Source organism: Juglans regia, chromosome 12, assembly GCF_001411555.2.
Source record: "Juglans regia cultivar Chandler chromosome 12, Walnut 2.0, whole genome shotgun sequence".
NCBI lineage: Eukaryota > Viridiplantae > Streptophyta > Magnoliopsida > Fagales > Juglandaceae > Juglans > Juglans regia.
Window position 1 is genome coordinate 9339505 of NC_049912.1, and position 13604 is coordinate 9353108.

The window sequence follows — 13604 nt, forward strand, 5'->3', positions numbered from 1 at the left end:
GAGACTCCAGAAGCAGTTGGCAACTGAATTTGAGATGAAAATTTTGGGAGGACTTAAATATTTTCTGGGAATTGAAGTGGCTTGATCAAAGCAAGGTATATTTCTCTCCCAACAAAAATATATACTTGATCTACTATCTGAGGTGGGATTACTGGAGTGTAAGCCTGCAGACACACCAATAGTTCAAAACCACAGACTTGGAGAATATCCAAACCAAGTGCCAACAGACAAAGAAAGGTACCAGAGGTTGGTTGGGAAACTTATTTATCTCTCACATACTTGCCCAGATATTACTTATGTTGTAAGCGTAGTAAGTCAATTCATGCATTGTCCTAGTGAGGATCACATGGATGCAATGATCAGGATTCTTCGATACTTAAAATCATCTCCGGGAAAAAGGACTTATGGTTTCAAAGAATAATCATCTAAGAGTTGAAGGATATATTGATGCAGATTGGGCAGGGAATATCTTGGACAGAAAGTCCACTTCAGGTTACTTCATGTTTGTTGGCGGAAATCTGGTTACATGGAGAAGTAAGAAACAAAAAGTAGTGGCATTATCAAGTGCTAAAGTCGAGTTCCGTGGAATGGCTAAGTGTCTTTTTGAGCTCCTCTGGCTAAGGAGACTATTGACAGAAATTGGCTTTGCTCCTAGCTCCGAGATGGATCTGTTTTGTGACAATAAGGCAGCTATTGATATTTCTCACAACCCTGTCCAGCATGATCACACAAAACATGTGGAGGTAGATTGACATTTCATCAAACAAAACCTTGAAGACAAGATAATTCGTTTTCCTTTCATGAAGTCTGAAGACCAGTTAGCAGATATACTTGCAAAGGCAGTATGCAGCAAGAACTTCTACAACTCTCTTGACAAGTTGGGCATAAGAGATTTGTATGCACCAACTTGAGGGGGAGTGTTGGCATGAGTTGTCATTAGAATCAATTAGCGAGATTATAGGGATGAGTTTTGAATGTAAATCCCCTGTTTCAAGGGTCACCCTTTATTCTAGCTATAACAGTTGTATATCCAAGAATAGGTTCCAATTATCTTCTATATATGTGTATTTCCATCTCTGTAAAGGATACGATGAAGCAATATACAATGTTACCAAAAGTTGTCACAAAGAAGCTGGATTCAATGGTGACCTGGCCAATCTCAAAAACTCTTAAGGCATTGATGGGTTTTTTAGGGTTATCTGGTTATTACAAGAAGTTTATCTGTGGTTATGGTCAAATAGCTGCACCTTTGACCTTATTGTTGATAAAAGATGCATTTCAATGGTCTAAAATAGCAACCAAGGCCTTTGAGAAATTAAAGAGAGCAGTCACTAGCCCTCCTATTTTTTGTTTGCCTGGCTTTAATAAGAAGTTTGTGGTGGAATGTGATGCATGTGGAGTGGGTGTAGGGGCTGTATTGATGCAAGACCACATGCCATTGGCTTTTTTGAGTCAAGCTCTCAAAGGCAAGAATTTAATGCTTTCTACATACGAGGAGGAGCTGTTGGCACTTGTCATTGTTTTTTGACAATGTATTCAAGTTGCATGGCATGCCTCAAAATATTGTTTCAGACAGAGGTGCAACCTTCACAAGTTCTTTTTGGAAAGAACTCTTTAAACCTCAAGGAGTGACACTCTCTTATTCTTCTACTTACCATCCTCAAAGTGATGGTCAAACTGAGGCTGTCAATAAATGCATTGAGCACTTTTTGAGAAGTTTCATTGGGGATAAGCCTAGGATGGTTTAGATGGTTAACCTTGGCTGAATGGTGGTATAATACCACTCCTCATTCTTCAACAAAAATGACTCCCTTTGAGGTGGTGTATGGAATACCTCCAATTAAGTTGCAGTCTTATATTCCTGGTCTTACTGTTAACCAAGCAGTTGATGAGATACTCAAGACTAGAGATCAGATTTTGTCTACTCTCAAGTTTAACTTGGTTGCTGCTCAAGAGAGAATGAAGTTTCAAGCTGATAAGAAAAGAACTGAAAGGGAATTAGCTGTGGGGGATTGGGTGTATTTGAGATTGCAACCTTACAGACAGTAGTCATTGGTGGCTAGGAGGAATTTTAAGCTTTCTCCTAGTTTCTTTGGTCCTTTTCCAAGTGGTTCAAAGGGTAGGACAGGTGGCTTATAAGTTGGATTTGCCTCAACACAGTTCTATTCACCCAGTTTTTCATATATTATGCCTTAAAAAGAAATTGGGTCAACATCACTCTCCACTTTCTTCTTTACCTCCAGTAGATTTGCAAGGAGAGTTGGCACCTGAACCAAAGGTTATCCTTCAGCGTAGAAGCAGACAAATGAATAATAGAGCAGTGGTTGATGTCTTAGTTCAGTGGAAGGGGGCTAGCGTTGATGATGCAACTTGGGACCCCTATTGGGAGCTGCGCAACAAATTTGCTCACCTTATAGGCAAGGCGTTTTGATGGGGGAGAGCATGTAAAGGGCTATTGTAGGACACAAGATCTGGGATCGAGTGAGTTGAAGCAATGGAGTTCGTTGTTCAGGAAGCAGTGTTCTGAGAGGAATAGCATTTGAGCTCAATACGTCGTCATTTTACTTTAAATGACAGTTAGGATGAAGTTAACATATTGGGATGATGTCGTTTAAGTAGGACTCAATTTAAATAAGACGATGTCGTTTAATTCATGAACAATTAGAATTGCTATAAGATTCTTGTAGTTACATTGATTCGTCTGTAAAAGGAGCCATGGATTGGAAAAAAGGCCAACTCAGGTATTCAAGTCACAATTGATTTCTATCTCTCTCTTGGAGAATTCTGGAGGGTGATGTCCTCGAATTACATCAATTCTTGTAGAAGATAAAAAGGTCCATTACATAAATGAAGGGAAGGTAGCTCACCAACAAAAATCGCATATTTATTTTGTCAAGCCCTAATCCTCTGTAAAAATGCCTAATAACCGAAATATAGATCCCAAACAAACAAAAAATAGCAAAACTCACATACTAAGAGATGCGAAACTGCCTTGAGAAATCAAAGTATATCTGGGAGATGAGAGAAGAGTCGCCTATGGAGTACTTGTTTAGCAGCGGCGAAGAAGATCTTGGGTGGGTAGTGCGATAGTGAAGAGTTTGCTCTGGGTTCACTGGCAGGTCGCAAGGCTTCAGCCAAGATTTTTCTTGAACAATAAGCGTGATACTGATACTGTAATGATGGGAGAAAAAAAGATGTAAGATTAAACAAAATCTGAGAGAGAGCTAGACATCTGCATGAGACTTTCTTTATCATCTGAGAGAGAGGAAGAAAACTGAGAAACTTTCCTTGCATCTGTGTTTTCTTGTTCCTCAATCTTTTTTTTAAATATAAGCACGTCAGCGACGTGCACATATAGACACAACTTGTGCCTGTATGTAGCAGAATCCAAAAAGGCTACAAACGAAATGGAGGAAGAAGTCCTAGCGGATAACTCTGTGTAGTAGACGATGCTTCTTCGAGAAATGACCTTGACATTATGGTTCTCCCCCAACACTTTTCTTGAACCTTATTGTCATTGGTTCCCTAGGTTCAGCTGTTCTGATCTTGTTTTTCATGTGAGGAGACACATTTTCAAGTCCCCACGCTGTCTTCCATTTACATTTGCAACTCTATTGGCAGAAGACTTTGAAGAAAATGAAGCTACTGGATGAGCCAAGACCTTATTTGCAGCTACTTTAGAGGTCCCTAATGTCCTGCTCGTCTTGACATCATTCTTTCTTAGGCCATTACCTACTATAGAATTAGAAAAAGATCTTGACTCCACTTTCAAAGATTTTGGATTCAAAGAAGTAGCACGCTTCGCAGACAAGTCCAAATCTCTTTTTTTTTTTTTGTAAGTAAGAAGAGACAAGTCCAAATATTTGGCCTTCAATGAACCTTTTTTTCGTAGAAACTCTTACTTTTTTAGCAGATGGCACTTCCTGCTTCATGGCTTTGGGTGTATCAGACGTATTGGTTTTTTATTAGAGTGAAGATTTAAGCATGACCCTAGATTTCTTTTTCCTTTCGGCCATAACTTTATTTTCCACAGGACTTTTTCTGTCAGATGGTTGTATTGACACTTCCTGCTTAATACAATCAAACAAGCCCACATGATTTCTCAACCAGGAAGACCGACCAAATCATCCTTCGACCATTTGCGAGCCTAGAACTAATGTGATTGTAATTGGGATGCTAATGCATAATCTTTAGATTCAATAAATATCCATTTTTGACAATTCAGTACATCGGTATACACTCTCATATTCATATTTGCTATTTCAAAACCAATGCAAACATATAATGTTCAAGGTATAACAAAATCTCTACTCAAACTTACTTACAGCCATGCATATAAGTCTTTCTCTCGAGTGTGAGGCGAAAGTTTTTCTCCTTCTTGCCAAGTGAAGGTTTGAGTTTGCTGCATGCCACGTGATCTTTCTCTTTGGAGATCTAGTACCTTTGATTCATTGTTTGATCACCTCTAGCCACTGATGGCAGATGACATAACTAATTTGTGGGACAGACTGTCTTTAACGGAAGAGGAGGCTAAGGATGTAATTGTAAGGAAAGATGACATACATGCAACGTTGGAAAGGGGTAGATTCTGTTGGATTGGCAAGATTATAACAGACAAGGGAGTGAATCGTGAGGCTTTTAAGGTTATTATGTTGAAGATATAGAAAGTGGATACTATTGTAAACATTATTGACGTGGGTTTCAATATGTTTCTCTTTGAATTTGCCAATGGGACTACACTACAAAAGGTGTGGGATGGTCAACCTTGGTCATTCGATCTCTGCCTTATTTGCTTCAAATATTTTGATGGCCTTACTCCTCCCTCTGCTATGTCATTCACGCATACTTATTTTTGGGTTCAGTTGCATAATTTTCCATTTGGGTGCATGAATACTTAGATTGGTGTTCAACTAGGTAGTTCAATTGGGAGGGTGTTTTATGTGGAGGTTGATGATATGGGTACTATTTGAGGTCATTTCTTACATGTGCTTATTGAATTGGACTTTACTAAGCTTCTCATTCAAGGGAAAATACTTAATATACAAGGGAAGAGGTCTTTCATACATTTTAAATATGAGAGGATACCAAGGTTCTGTTTCTATTGTGGTATGCTCTCACATTGCACAAATGGATGTTCTCATAAGCCTGTGGTTGGTTCTGACAGGGATGTTTTTGGACTGTAGTATGGAAGTTGGTTAAGAGCCTTTACTTCAATACCATTCATGGGAATGAGTCGATTTGTTTCTGCTATTACATAAGGATCGTGTTCTTCTACAGATGTTGGGAAGATGGCAGTTATTGAGAACTTGCATAAAAATGATAACTACTCTAGATAGTTACATGGTGTTTTTGAAAAAGCTCCTAAGGGATTGGCTGAAAAGGCAGTTATGTCCACGTGTCCAGATAAGAACATGATGGTACCCTCAAAGATTATAACTGACAAAACTGCTGTCATGCAAACTTTGACCCCTACTGTTGCAGATTCACTCTTGGCTTCAACAAGTGCAACAAATGTTGATATGGCAAAGAAGAGGGAAGGGTTGTGTTTTAATGCTTCTCCTTTAACTCAGATGGATAGTATGGGCAGTGGCATTTCAGGATTAGATACAGCTTCTAGTAATTCACTGCTGAAATGGAAAAGGTAGATAAGGGAGGGTGGTAGGTTGGGTGTTGCTAACTCTTTAACTCTTAGGGGTGATTGAAATAGGAAGTCCTCTCTCAAAGGTTCTTATTTGCCCTCTAATTTTCCTTTCAAAACTCTTAGGAAAACTAGAGCACATAGTTAGAATGAGAATGTATCGGCGAAGGCTGTGGTACAACCTCACCGAGAGAAAAGAAACTCTTATGTTGGAATTATCGAGGGATTGGCAACCCTCAAATAGTTCATGATCTTGATTGCATGATCAAGACTCATTGGCCGACTATTGCTTTTCTAATGGAAACTAAGGTGCTGAAATTTAAACTGGATATTTTAAAAGTTAAATTTGGATTTCACAATTTATTTTCTATGGATGGGGTTGGGCAGAGTGGAGGTTTGGCAATTTTTTGGAAGGAAGAGTTATCTCTTTCTATTCAATCTTTTTCACATAGACATATCAATGCTTGGGTGATTTCTGAGGAGAACACTAAGTGGATGCTGACTTGTTTTTATGGACATCCCGTGATTGACTTAAGAATGTTGGGTTACAATATTTTAAGAGTTTTGAATGATTTGACTACAAGTATGTGGCTTTGTATTGGTGATTTTAATGAGATTTTGTATAATCATGAGAAATGTGGTGGTGCTGAGTGGTAACAGAGTCAAATGTAGCCTTTTCACCAGGTTTTGCAGGATTGTAATTTGTGTGATTTGGATTTTGGTTTGGAATTTTTTACTTGGTCCAATAATAGACATGATGCTAGTTTTACTAAAGAAAAATTGGACAGAGCAGTGGGTTCATAACAATTGTGTGAAGTTTTTGGAGATGGAAACATTCAAGTCCTGCCTACACTATCATCAAATCACTATCCTATCATGATTTCCATACTACCACGACTTCAACATCAAGTGTCTCACTGCAGAATTGCAAGATATGAAGCAAACTGGTATTCTTATGATGATTGTGGAGATGTGGTTTAAAGGATGTGGCAAGGTTCTAATAATTCCCAAGTTTCCTTTTCTTCAATCATGCACAAGCTCAAACGAGGCATGTCTACTCTGAGAAGGTGGAGCAAAGGCAAGGAGCCTCTTACTGATTCCTTTCTGCAGGCTAAATTGGACAGATTGCATTTCCTGCAGCAGTCTATGACTGCTGCTTCTGTTGGGGAAATTAATCAATTGCAGAGAGAGATTAATGACTTATTGGAGAGAATCAACATTAGATGGCAACAAAGAGCAAAGGTGCATTGGCTTCGGAAGGGAGATCGAAATACAAAATATTCTCACTTTTGTGCTACACAAAGGAAGAGAAGGAATCATATTCTGAGTATTACTGATGAGAGGGGGAATGTGTATACCAAATCTAAGGATATTGGGCAAGCTTTCACTAGCTATTATCAGTCACTTTTCACTTCATCTAATCCATCTAACATTGACTTATGTGTTGCTCATTTAATAGAGATGGTTTCTGCTGATATGAATGCCAAGTTAAATCAACCTTTTATTGTAGAAGAAATTGAAAGTACTCTTTTTCAAATGGGTCCTCATAAAGCCAACAGTAAAAGAGGAGGATATGGTGCATGTTTTTTCCAAGATCATAGACCAACAGTAAAATAGGAGGTTTGTCAGGCAATTTTATCTTTTCTAAACTCAAAGCAATCAATAGCTGAGAATTGCACATATCTTGTTATGATACCAAACAAGTTCAACCCTCAGTTTTTAACTGAATATCGACCAATTAGTCTTTGTAATGTAATTTACAAGATGATTGCAAAGGTTTTAGCTAACAGATTGAAGTGTATTCTACCAAGCTTAATCTCTCCAACTCAATGTGCTTTTGTACCTGGGCGTTTAATCCCTGACAATATATTAGCAGCATATGAAACCCTTCATACAATGAATAGTAAAATGTATGGAATGACGGGTTATATGGCATTGAAGCTTGACATGAGTAAAGCCTATGATCGTGTGGAATGGGTGTTTCTCAAGGTTGTTTTGACTAAGTTAGGCTCTGCACAGAATTGGATTCAATTAATCATGGAATGTGTATCATCTTTCAATTTTTCAATATTAGTGAATGGCTCCACTCAGCAAATTTTCAGACCATCAAGAGGTTTAAGACAAGGTTGCCCTCTCTCACCATACCTCTTCATCCTATGTGTTGAAACTTTGAGTTCTCAACTCTATGCTGCTGAAAATCAAGAATTGATTTCTGGTGTGCCTATTGCTAGGGGTGTGCTGTCCATGAATCATATGTTCTTTGCATATGATAGTTTGATGTTTTGTCAAGCAAATATGGTGGAATGGGGAAGACTGAATCACATTTTAAGTATATATGAAAAGGCCTGAGGGAAGCTACTTAACAGAGATAAGACTTCTCTATTTTTCAGTAGAAATATAAAATTCTCAACAAGGGAATATATTAAAGAGATTGCTTGTTTAAATGACTCATCCAACATGGAGAAATACTTGGGACTTCCTAGTTTGGTGGGTAAATCTCGATTGAGGGCTTTTCAAGATATTGTGAGCAAAGTGCAAGGCAAGATTGGGAATTGGAAAAATAGATTTCTATCTCAAGTTGGAATGGAAGTTCTTATTAAGGCAGTGTTCCAATCAGTCCCAACATACTTCATGAGCATGCTTCTTTTGCCTAAAACCTTATGTCAGAAGTTAAACTCCTTAATTTCAAATTTCTGGTGGAGTGGCATGAAAAATAGAAATAAAAGAAGATAGAAATAAAATGCGTTGGAAATCTTGGCATGTATTATGTATTGGTAAGCAGAAAGGAGGGTGTGGATTCAGGGATCTGACTAGTTTTAATATGGCCTTATTAGCTAAACATGCATGGAGATTTCTTACAGCCCCAAATTCCCTACCTAGCAGAATTTTTAAGGCTGAGTACTTTCCTTCATCCTCAAGACCATCTTTTGTGTGGAGAAGTATATGGCAGGCTATAAGGCTTCTTAAGGATGGTCTTATTTGGAGAATGGGTAATGGTAGACATATTCATATCTGGCAAGACATATGGGCTCCAAGGGAGAGTTCGTGTATGATTCAATCTCCAATGCAAACTTTGGGGCCTAATGCTTTGGTTGAGGACTTAATTGATAAACAGATTACTTGGTGGAATGTTCAATTGGTTCAGTCTGTTTTTAATGAAGCTGACTCTGCTACAATATTACAAATACCTATTAGTGTGTTGGGCAACCCTAATAAACTAGTATGGAAAGGGACTCATAATGACATCTTTTCTGTTAGAAGTGTCTATCACATGTATATGGAGACAATCTGGAGTCTTAATGGTGAGACATCTAAAAGAGCTGAGTATGATTCCTATTGGAAAGAATTGTGGGCTCTACTTGTTGCTAATTCTATTAAGAATTTTATGTGGAGAGCATGTTCAGATTCCCTCCCAACTAAACCGAATCTTTACAAGAGAAATGTGACTGCTAATACTTTATGTCCTATCTGTTTGCTGGAACCTAAATCTGCTGGGCATATCTTATGGTCAGGTCCTGCTGCTATGGATGTTTGGATGATGGGAGATAAGAATATGCAGAAAATGACAATTACTAATCTTGATTTTGCTCTGATTCTTAAATAGATGGTTGAGAGGTTGCAAGGAAGGGAGTAGCTTATTTTGCTTATGTGGCTCAATCTTTATGGCAGAGAAGGAATTCCTTAATTCATGAACAATATTTTATTCATCCCTCATTTTTATTTCAGCATGCTGTCAATTAATGTAATTCATATCAGCAAGCTATGGAAGCCATTTCTCATCAGTAGAATTTAGTTCCAAATATTGCAGTTAAATGGGAGTTTCCACCAGATGGATATATAAAGATCAATTAGATATTGCTGCACAGAAACAATCAAATAGGATTGGAATTGGCATTGGCATTGTGCTTCGAGATTGGGAAGGGGTTGTGTTAATGAGTTTGATGAAACCCATGCATTTTTGTTCAGATGCTGATATGGATGAAACAAGAGCTTATTTGAAGCTGTAAAGTTGTGTAAAGATCTTGGCCTGCTTAATTGCATGTTTGAAGGTGACTCTTCACATGTTGTGATTGCCATACATAATCAGATCTTGGCCTGCTTAACTGCATGTTTGAAGGTGACTCTTCACATGTGGACAACTACAATCCTATTATTGCAGACATCAAACAGATGATGCATGAAACTGATTGGAGGGTAAGACATGTCAAAAGGGATGCAAACTGGGTTGCACATGAGCTTGCAAGGGAAGCAGTGTTGTTAGATGAAGAGTAGATTGATATTGACCTTGTTATTCCTTGTATTTCAGATCTTGTAATGGCTTAATGCCAACATTATCCTTAATATATTACAAGTATTTCTAATTCAAAAAAAAAAGGTCGTCATCCATTGATGACCAATCCTCTATGTAAATGATTATAATCACAAATGTCATAGTAACAAAGGGAAGAATAGGTAACTTATAAAACTATCAAGTTTCCAATGAACTATAACTGTTAAGGTGGCTACTGCATATCCAAAGAGCTCCATATCTATCTATAATTGTTAAGGTGGTTGCTGCATATCCAAGTTTCTACGCTAATCAAAGCTAAACACAAGTCTCATGGCAGCCATCAAAGCATGCATTAGACTCCAATGTGTATTTAGACTCTAGTGGGTGTTGTACATTATTCGAAACGAAAAAAATATATATTAGTGAGGAATTTAAATTCATAAAAAAGCACAAAAAAATATACCAAAATTATTGTGGTTACTTGAGTTGGAGAGGTTGCTAGCATATCATTTAATTCACTTAAGTTGAGGGGCTAGGTGGAAATTAAAGGTTAGTGTCAATATAACAAAATCACACAACAGTAAATTTAAAATCATATATAAAAACACAATCACATTTTGTTTCTTGCTATTATTTTTCTTCTTTTTAACAATCCTCTCAACTGTGCCCACTGTGTGCCATGTTGGTGGCCTTCTTTTACCTCTCACAACATTCAGACAGAGGACCTCTTTACCATACTCTGCATTCGTACCAGTATCTCTTTGTTTTGGCAGCCTTGGTTCACACACTGCAACATGACATTGGGCTTTTACATCAAGTAAATGGTCAATCATGTTATTGTACTGCTCCTCATCTCTAGAAATAAGTAGTGCTACCTCAACATACAACCTCATAAGATGATCATGCTTTCGTGTATCAAAGTTGTCACGTAAATCATCATAATTGCTCTTAATAAGTGTATTTGCATCTCAAGTCCTTCATTCAATGGTCTAAATATACTTAGATGGTATTGAAGTATCACGACACTGGCCTCTAAACACGGAAAAGGCATGCCTACACAAAATGCCCCGAGTCTCAAACAACGCACAAGTACACTTTAGCTCGAGTTCCTTGATATTGAAAGAAACATAAACATTTACGTCTTTGGTGAAGTTCTCAACTTGCATAGTGTTAGATACCTCATACGTTGAAATCAAACCCTCATTTCGAACAAATAAGCTGTTACAATAAATCATTCATATTATCTCTTGTTTCATCTCCTTGAATTTCTCATTGGTAAACGCACTCTATAACTGCTTCTCTATTTTGCAAATTGAAATACATGGTATTGTGGCATTGAAGGAGTTAAAGTCAGCAGATTGCTCATTCTCAAATTTTTTCCTAAGGGCATTATCAAATTGATCAACGAACTCTTTAAGTGTTGTACCTAAATGTATGAACCCATCAAAGAAAGAGTTCATGCTTTCGCTTTGCTGAGTTGTGCTCATACCAGCCCAATAGACGCTCCACGTATAACCCACTCAACCATGCATTATCATGAACGTTGTATGCCTCTAGCAGCCTTCCCCAACTCTCCTCAAATTCAACACGTGTTTGGAAATCATACACACACCCCAAAATGGAGGATTTTAGACCACAATTGTACATAGAACGTGAACCAAGCTTTTCTGAGAGTTTTTTCAATATGTGTCATAGACAATATCTATGTCTAGTGATAATTGCAATTGCATTCTTTATTGTATGGTCATGATCTGTTATGATTGCTGCTAGGGCTTAGCCATCCATACACTTCAACCACTCTTGAAACAACCATATAAACCTTTTTGTATATTCACAAATCAACCTTGCGCCTGTAAGAATGGATTGATTGATGATTTACACCGACAAATAGTGCAAATGGCATCTCATAACTATTAGTCAAATAAGTCGTATCAAATGTTACGACATGCCCAAAGTATAGGTATGATGCCCTACTTCGTGCATCAGCCCAAAATACATTTCTTAATCTATTTTCCTCACCCAAGTCCATAGTGGCGTGAAAATCACAATCCATATTATGCATCCTTTCAAAATATTCCAAGAGGGCCACCCCACCTCCTTTGCCAAGGCAAATGTGTCTTGCCTTGTTAATGAAATTTCAACAATCTTTTTCCTGTAAACTCAAGTTTTTCATAGCCTCCCACTTCAACAACAAATGCACCAAAGCTCTTATTCATCCTTATCTAAGCTCTATCATTCAATTATAGCTTCCATTTAGCAAATGAGTCTATTTGTTTATGGCATCTAAAATATCTAGATTTGTGTGAGCTTAATCCATGATTGTGAGCAAGTTCTATAGTAGTTAAAAACCACTCACCATTAACAAACTGAGCATTGATTTTCGCTTTACATTTTGTCTTTTTTGTGGGGCATGGCTTCGATACATTACTATCACTAATTGTATGCTTTCCACCCCTTGAACAACCAAATGTGATATATTTCACTGTCCAATTTGATTCTCGTTTGTGTCCTCACCCCAAATCCCTATTGCTTTGCATAACACTTGTAATAAGCATTTAATGCAACTTCATCCCTGAAAGTCATCACAGATGAGGGTTCATCAACAAGTGCAGGTTCAAGATTTCTCGCACTACCATTCTCATCAATACCCATCTAAGCATCCATCTTACAATCTTCTTCTAACATTTAATAACAAGCATATATAGTTAAATAACCAAGAACTCAATAAGGAATTTTTTAAATATGAAGTCTTACAATTGACTCACCAGTTTGAATAGTGCAATCCACATGCTCAATATCATGCTCGCTTGAGTGGAAACTTGTACCTTCTTTACTTGCAGGCAGCTTCATCGTCACGCTCTCATTAATTGTTTGTAAAGTATCGCCATGCCCACTTTCAGCAAATTTCTCAATTTTTCTTGATATACCCATGCTATATGAGCCAAATGATTAGATAATTGGGGGCAACAAAGTGGTTAAAATCTAACAAGTTAATTAGCTTTAAAGAACCCATTAAATAAAGTTAAAATTTGATTAATAATATTACGTATAATAAAATAATCAAAGAATGTATTATATTCACATGATAGTCTCATATGTAGGGGTAACAAGTTGAAGAAGCATTGGTGCTTGAAGATGGAGTATTATGATTTCTAGAAGTAGCACATGGGTTAGAGGTGGAGCATAGGGATTTGGCTGCATGTATAAATTTTCATTAGCTATGGAGTTGGACCATATAGGTTTATAGGATAGTAATAGGGACTTGGATTAGGCTAGGGATTTGGAAGAGCATTAGGGGTTGGAGGGAGAGGATAGGGACTTCATGCAGATACGAATTTGGATGGTTATTATGGGTTGGAGGGATAGTATAGGGACTTGGTGCAGGATATGCATTTGGATGGGCATTTGGGGTTGGAGGAGCATATAGAGATTCTAGCCCAACAATGGATGTTCTTGACATAGCATCATAAGCCTAGATCAAAAGAAAAGGAAATAGCATTAGTTTCAATTTGCCAACAATAAAAAGAAAAGGTTGACCAAAAAAATCTATAAATAAAACCATGACCTTCATAGAATTAGCTCACGCTAAAAAAACAGCATACAATACTATCGTAATTTAAAAGGAAAATAATTAATTGAGTGCATGACATTCAACTATTCTTATTTGCTCCCCAAGTATTTTAATCAACCCATCAA